This window comes from Notamacropus eugenii, chromosome 6 (genome assembly GCF_028372415.1).
Source record: "Notamacropus eugenii isolate mMacEug1 chromosome 6, mMacEug1.pri_v2, whole genome shotgun sequence".
Lineage (NCBI taxonomy): Eukaryota > Metazoa > Chordata > Mammalia > Diprotodontia > Macropodidae > Notamacropus > Notamacropus eugenii.
The window spans coordinates 16,881,282-16,888,739 of NC_092877.1; positions in this window are offsets into that span (position 1 = coordinate 16,881,282).

Below are 7,458 nucleotides of genomic sequence, written 5' to 3' on the forward strand. Positions count from 1 at the left end.
ATATACTTCCATTTACATAGCACCTTTCTTCCAAGCTCAGTGCGTGTGTCACTTCCTATGGGAAACCTTTCCTGTCCCCCACCTCTTCCTCCCCCCACTTTTGTCATTATTACCTCTTTCTCACTTCTCACATTATAACAAATTCAAATTCAATTCAGTTGAGTTGAAATAGTGCTCTGAAACATTTTAAAGTTTTTCTTACTTTTTGTTTTTCTATCACTTTCATTTCTTTTTTTAAATTAATTAATTAATTTTTAGTTTTCAACATTCACTTCCCTAAGGTTTCGAGTTCTAAATTTTTCTCTCTCCCTCCTTTCCCCAAGACAGTGTGTGATCTGATATAGGTTCTGCATATACATTCCTATTGAATATATTTGCACATTAGTCATGCTGTAAAGAAGAACTAGAACCAGTAGAAGGAACCCCAAGAAGGAAGAAAAAAACAACAAAAAAAGAGCAAATAGTTTGCTTTGCTCTGCATTCAGACTCCATAGTTCTTTCTCTGGATGTGGATGGCATTTTCCATCATGAGTCTTTTGGCTTAGATCCTTGCACTGCTGAGAAGAGCAAGTCTATCACAGTCAGTCACTGAACACTGGACTGCTCCTGTATACAGTGTTCTCCTGTTTCTGCCCACTTCATTCAGCATCAGTTCATGTAAATCTTCCCAGGTTTTTCTGAAGTCCACCTGCTCATCATTTCTTATGGAACAATGATATTCCATCACATTCATATTCCATCACATTCATATACCACAACTTGTTCAGCCATTCTCCAATTGATACGTACCCCCTCATCACCTTCATATCTGAATTAATCCTTCTTTACTTCCCTAACAAACTTATCCTTGAAAAAATAATTTTTTAAACAGGAAAAAAGTACATTTGCAAAATTAACTAACATATCAAAAAATCAAGGGCATCTGGCAGTATATGTAATGCTCCACACCCATCTTCCACCCCCTCTGCAAAGAATAGAAAGAGGTGCATGTTCTCATGTTTCCCCTGGGGTCAATCTTGGTTATTAAAATTAAACAACATTCCATTTTTTAAAAATTGCTGTTGTTTTTCATCTCATTTGCACTCAAGAAGCATTTATGAAGCACCTCCTCTGTGCTGGGCACTGGGTTAGGTGCTAGGGATTAAAAGATTAAAAAAAATGTTCCTGCCCTCAAAGAGCTCCCATTCTCCTTGCATGCTTACATGCTCAATTTTCTCAGTAGAATGTAAGTTCCTCAGACTAATACTGGCTTCTGCTTTATCTTTGTACACAGTATGTGACACACATTAAATGTTTTATAAAATATATACTGAATTGGATTTTCAGGTATCATGTTGTGCTTTCCTTATAATAACCCCAGAAGGTAGATGGTAGCAGAAATGGCCCCATTTTACATGTGGAGAATTGGAGCCAAGGGAGAAATGAAGGCCCTTGTTCATGGCCTCACAGCTGAAGTGGAGTCAGAGCCAGAATCCAAACACTAGATCACAGAGGCTAAGTCACCTCATCATGCCGCCATCATCAAGGATGTGTGTGATCAGGAAAAAATGGCCTGGCAGGTCACGGAGCCAGAGCAAGAGATAGAGGACCAACCCATGTTGTTGCAATGGTTTTCACACAGTACTGAAATTGAATTCAACTCAACCATTAAGTGCTTGTTATGAGCAAGACTTGTGCTAAGCCCTGGAGAACCAAAGACCAAATCAAGTGGTCTTTACCTCCTCAGTGTCTAGCACAGTCTCTTGGACAGAATAGGTGCTTGATAAGTTTGTTGAATGCAATTTACATGATAAAGAAACAAAGAGAATAAGAAAACAAGAATAGACTATGGAGTGAGTAGCCAAGCCAGTAAGATCCTGGATCCCCTGAGTCATTGATCAGGCTGGGGGCAGAGGAGGGAAAGGGAGAAGGGAAGGGAATGAGTACCAAGTAATGTGCTAGTCTTTTTTTTTTTTATAACAAATAATGATCTCATGAATCATTACTCCATTTCTGTTTACTTATGGGAAAAAAATGGCACCCTATCAACCTGAAGGAAGATTTCTCATGGAATGTCCCAGGGAAGATTTCTTGCCCCTAATCTGTTCAGTATTTTTTATCAGTGATCTGGATAAAGAAAAAGATGACATGATTATCAAATCCAACAACTCAAAACTGGGAGGGATAGCTAAGACTCTGAATTACAGAATTGGTATCCATATAGATTTTGAAGTACTGGCTCGAATACAATAAGATGGAACTTAATAAGAATAAAGTACAATGCTGAATTCAAATCTGGCTTCAGAAAGACCTGAGTTTAAATCTGGCTGTGAGACCCCGGGCAAGTCACTTAACCCTATTTGCTTGTTTCCTCATCTGAAAAATGAGCTGGAGAAGGAAATGGCAAACTGCTCCAGTATCTTTGCCAAGAAAACCTCAGTGGGGTCGCAAAAAGTCAAACACAACTGAAAACAGCCGAACAAAAACAATTACATATGGCCAAAAAAGTCAGTTCACAAGTACATGAGTAATGACCAGTTTCTGCGAAAAGAGACCTATGTTTTAGTGGACTGAAAACTCAGTAAGAGCCAACAATATAATACAACAGTCAAAAAACATTAATGCAATCTTATGTTTATTAAGCATATTAAGTATAAAGAGGAACACAGGATGTGGCACTGGGGAGGTGATAGCCTTCTGGGCACCATGTTTCAGGGAAAATACTGAAAAGTTATAAAATATCCTGAGGAGATCATTGAGATTAAGACAGAGAAAGAACTGTTAAAGGAATTAAGGATATCTAAACTGAAAAAAAGTCATGGGGTTAAGGGTTATGATAGCTTTCTTAAAGTACTTGAGGGTCTGTTCTTCTTGACTCCAGAGCAGAGAAATAGAAGAAGTAGGTAAAGGCTGCAGGAAGACAGAATTAAGTTTGTTGTAAGGAAAAATGACCTAACAATGAGAGGTGATCATAAGTAGAATGTGTTGCCTTGGGAGATAGTGGATTCTACATCTCTGGGCATCTTCAAGAAATGTCCAAATGATCACTCATCATAGATGTTGCAAAAGAGATTCTTGCTCAGGCATGGTTTGATTTAGATGACCACCAAGGTGCCTTCTAAAGCTTGGGTTCTGTGATTACTGTGTATGGAGAAGTTATTTGGGACCCATTGTTATTAGGGTATACGTTCTGAGTTGTTGACCTAGTGTGGTGGCAGAATGCTCCCTCTCACTGGAGGTGTTCAAAGAGAGACTAGATGAATATTTGTTGGGAATATTATAGAAAAGATTCTTCAAAGCACCAATTGACATGTATGAATCTGATTTTCCAACTGTAAAATTCTGTGGTTTTGTAATAAGTTGGTTGATGAATTAGTCCCCTGTATCCACATCATTGTCTTTTCTTCCCTAGTAGAATTATTTGGGTTTAAATCACTTTACTTGTATAATTTTAGGACATCTATGCTACCTAGAAACAGTGCAGCATTTCAAGACAGAGTACCTGGCTTTGCTACTCATTCTTAGCTCTATATGACTCTGGGTAATAGTAGCAGATTAATAGATTGGGTAAGTCATCAATCTATCTGGGCTTCAGTTTCCTCATCTGTTAATATAATGAAGAGTGGCCCATGTGCAGAGAACTTTTGACATCATCATCCAACATGGAGAAGCTGGGAAGATGGCTTCCATGAGAGCTGTGTAATAGAAGTACCTTGAAGAGACATTGGATCATGCAGAGATATTCTATAGCTCTGGCCCATTGGCCAACCACTGGTGGTGACTAGCAGGCTCTTTGAATGAGTGGGAAGCATTCATAAAGCACCAGCAACCAAAGCTTCAGACATTTTTTCCCTTTGCTGCTTTCTCTTAGTTTGACTGTCTTGCTGATGGCATCTGGTAAGAGGCCATGCCATAAGCAGAGAGGCCTCAGGACCATTACCCTCTGAGACCAGTATGCAGCCCTGTGAAATGACCCTTGTTGCCTTGATTCTGATTTTTTTTCTTTTCAGCTTTAGATGAAGGTATTGGAGACTACTGTATTGTGGATTCTGAAATGTCAGGAAAGTGAGTCTTTCAGTGTCCTGATGTCCTGGCAACTTTCCATCTGGAGTTTCCAACAAGCTCAGCATCAGAGCTCAGAGAAATGTGAGTTATCTTTGGGAATGTCCTTTGGGACTCAGCCCAGCTAGACCCAAGCTAAGCCTCATCTGGCAGGCATGCTACATTTCGACCTGAGCTTGGTGGCACAACGTTATGTAGAACTGAACTAAGTTTAAACCCTTTCTTCCCAGAGACAAAGGTAGCCCAGGGGAGAGTATACCTTCCAGGTACTGGGGGGAAATGCTTGTTCTTTTGTCGTGGCTCTTTCTTTGAAGTTAATGTCCAACTGTAAAGGCTAATTGATGTTAAATGATTAAATGGAATTGGACTGCTAGTCACTGGCACCTTAATATGGGAGGAACACAACCAGTGGGGACCTGAGCCAATGGTGTTAGAGAATAGAGTTTCCCCCCAACTCCTCAAGGAAAAAATGTATAAAGATAAGTAAAAATGGAGGATATACAAGGTAAATACAAAGCCACTTTAGTGGTGCCTTAGTAGCTGGAACAATCAAACAAACAAATAGCTGAAAGACCTCATGTAGGAGGGAGTGTTTGAACTGAGCATTAAAGGGCACTAAGGATTCTAAGAGGCAGAAGAGAAGAGCAGTTGGATTCCAGGGATGGAAGCTAGCCTCCGCAAAGGCATGGAGACAGAAAGATGGATGTGTGTAAAAAAAACAGAAAATAGGAAGAATAGGAGGAAGGGAGGGAAGGAGGGAAAGAGGAAGAGGAGGAAGAAGGAGAAAAAGGAAGAGGAAGAGAAGTAGGAGAAGAAGAAGAAGGAGAAGAAGAAGAAGGAGAAGAAGAAGAAGGAGTGGAGGAGGAGAAGGAAGAGGAAGAAGGAAGAGAAAAAAGAAGAAAAGAAGGAAACAAGAAGAGGAGGAAGAAGAAGAATTTCTAGCAGAGCAAAGAGATAATGATGGTGAGGTTGTGTGATTCAGTGAAAAGAAGGCTGAATTTGGAATCCGAAGACTTTGGTTCCAAAGATGCTCTGGTTTGAATCCCAGCCCTGACACTAGCTACCTGTATGACTTCAGCAAGCCATTCATTACCTTTGATTGTCAGTGAAATGAAGGATGAGTATCCACTAAGTTCCCTTCTAGCTTGAGCTGTGTTCTCTTTCTCCAATCCTGAACATAATAGAATGGAAAGAATGATGTATTTATTATGAGAACCTGGATTTCAATCCCACCTCACCAGGTAGGGGATCTTGAACCAATCATTTTCCCATGGAGTGTGGGTTTTCCCATCTTAAAACTGAGGAAGCTGAACCAGGTGACCTATACGGTCCGTTTCAGCTCTAGATTCATGGTCTTCTGAACAAACGTTTCATCCATGTAGTCCTTCACAGTTGATAATCCACTTTTCTCAAATCTACCTTTGAAGCAAGGTAGACAGGTTAAGAACCCTGTATTTTGCCCTTGGACTCGAATGCATTAGAATGTACAGTTCCCGAGGGCAATGCCCAGCACTATGTTCAGTGACTAATAAATGTTCACTTCTTTAATCTGTATGACCCTGGGCAAATCATTTTCTTTCTCTGGGTTTCATTTTCCTCAAATGGAAAACAAGAGGAGCTTAACTAAGTCACCTCTGCTCTTCCAGCCCTAAATCTGTGCTCTTATGGTCTTTATTTTATGGACGAAGATATTGCCAACCAAGTGATACATCTAGTATCACACATCTGGTAAGTGGCAGAGATGGGATTTGAACTCAGGGATTCTGATACTAATTCCAATGGCCATGCCACCATAGGGCACTAATGATTACTCTGTTGGAATAAAACATCTTGTAATTTACTCATTTCTAGGAGACAGGCAGACAAGAAGACAAGAAAGAGACAGCTTCAGTATTACCTATAGTTAACTAGCTGTAAAAGCAAGCATCTTGTCTGATGATAAAATCCATAGCAGCCCTCTAAGAAAAGATGGATGATGCTTGCCAGCATGCCTAGGGAGCAGCCCTTACTGAAGTCCTATTGAGAGCTGACTTCAACACTTTGTGTTGAAGTCTGGGTGTTCAATTCCAGTTACTCTCCATGATAGCATCAAAAGTAGAGTTAAAATTAGGCACATCCCCAAGCCCCAGCAGCCAAAGTATACAATGCCACAGGGGGAAATAGGCCTGATCCAAGATCTCCTGTGGGTGTGACATCTTCTAGATACTCTCCAGAAGGCAGGTATAATAGAAATGTTCATTGCACTCCAACTAGGCTTACCAGGAAAAAGAAGAGAGGGCTTACTTGTTACACAGCCATTCTCATTTTAGGAAATAACATGGGACAGGGAAGGAAAATTGGATTGTAGCTGGAGGACCTGGATCCAAATGCTAGCTCCGAGATTTACTAGTTATGTTACCTAGAACCCATGACATCTTGAGGAAGTGTCTTCTACTCCGGGATAGCTCTAATTAATGGGAAGTTTTTCCTGATATGGAGTGCAAAACCTCTGAAGTTTGCACCCATTCCTGCTTCTGCCCTCTCTAATCAATTCTAAAATCCTAGAGTGCCAGACCTGGGAGGGACCTTGGGTGCTAACTAGCTTCATTTTTCCTCATGAGAGGTTCCCAAAGGGAAATTAACCTGCCCAAGCTCAAATACTAGTTATCATAGAGGCTAGATGCAGAGCCAAAATTTCCTTTGATTGTGTAAAAAAAAACCCTATTATTCTGGGAAGGGGTCCATGTGCTTTGCCAGATTGCCAAAGGGGTCTGTGACAAAAAAATTAAGAACCCTGATCCAGTCCTCATTTTATAGATGAGGAAATCAAGGTCAAGAGAAATACTAAGACAGGAAAGAGGATTCACCTGTTTAAGAAAGATCATCAATAAGCAGTTGAGAAGGAAAAAGGTTTTCTCATGAGTCCTCAGTTAACCAGAAAGTTCACTTAACCAGAACATCCCCATTCTCCTATTGATTAAATAAAGCTTTTATCTTAAACAAATCTGGAATTTGTAAGACAAGTTATCTCTAATTAACTAAAGAGTTGGATAGTTTTGTAGATTGAGGGGAGCATTAATAATGTTCTATGTGCCATAGAGTTTAACGACCACCCCTATATATCTTGCTTTGTAGAGTTCAGAAAATACTTCTCTGTCTATTGCCTCATTTAATCCTCAAATCACTCCTTGAAGTAGGCAAGACAGGCATTGTCCCCCCCTTTGACTCATGAAGAAACTCAGAATCAGAGTGGTTAGGTGACTTACCCAAGGTCAGAGAACTAGAAAATGGCAGAAATAGGACTTGAACCCAGACTTTCCATGGCTCATTTCACTATATCATGCTTTCTCTGGGTCTTGAGATGTACTCAGACTCAGAGGATTAGCTAGGTGATACCATAGTGCATAGAGTGCTGGGCCTGGAATCAGGAAGATTCAT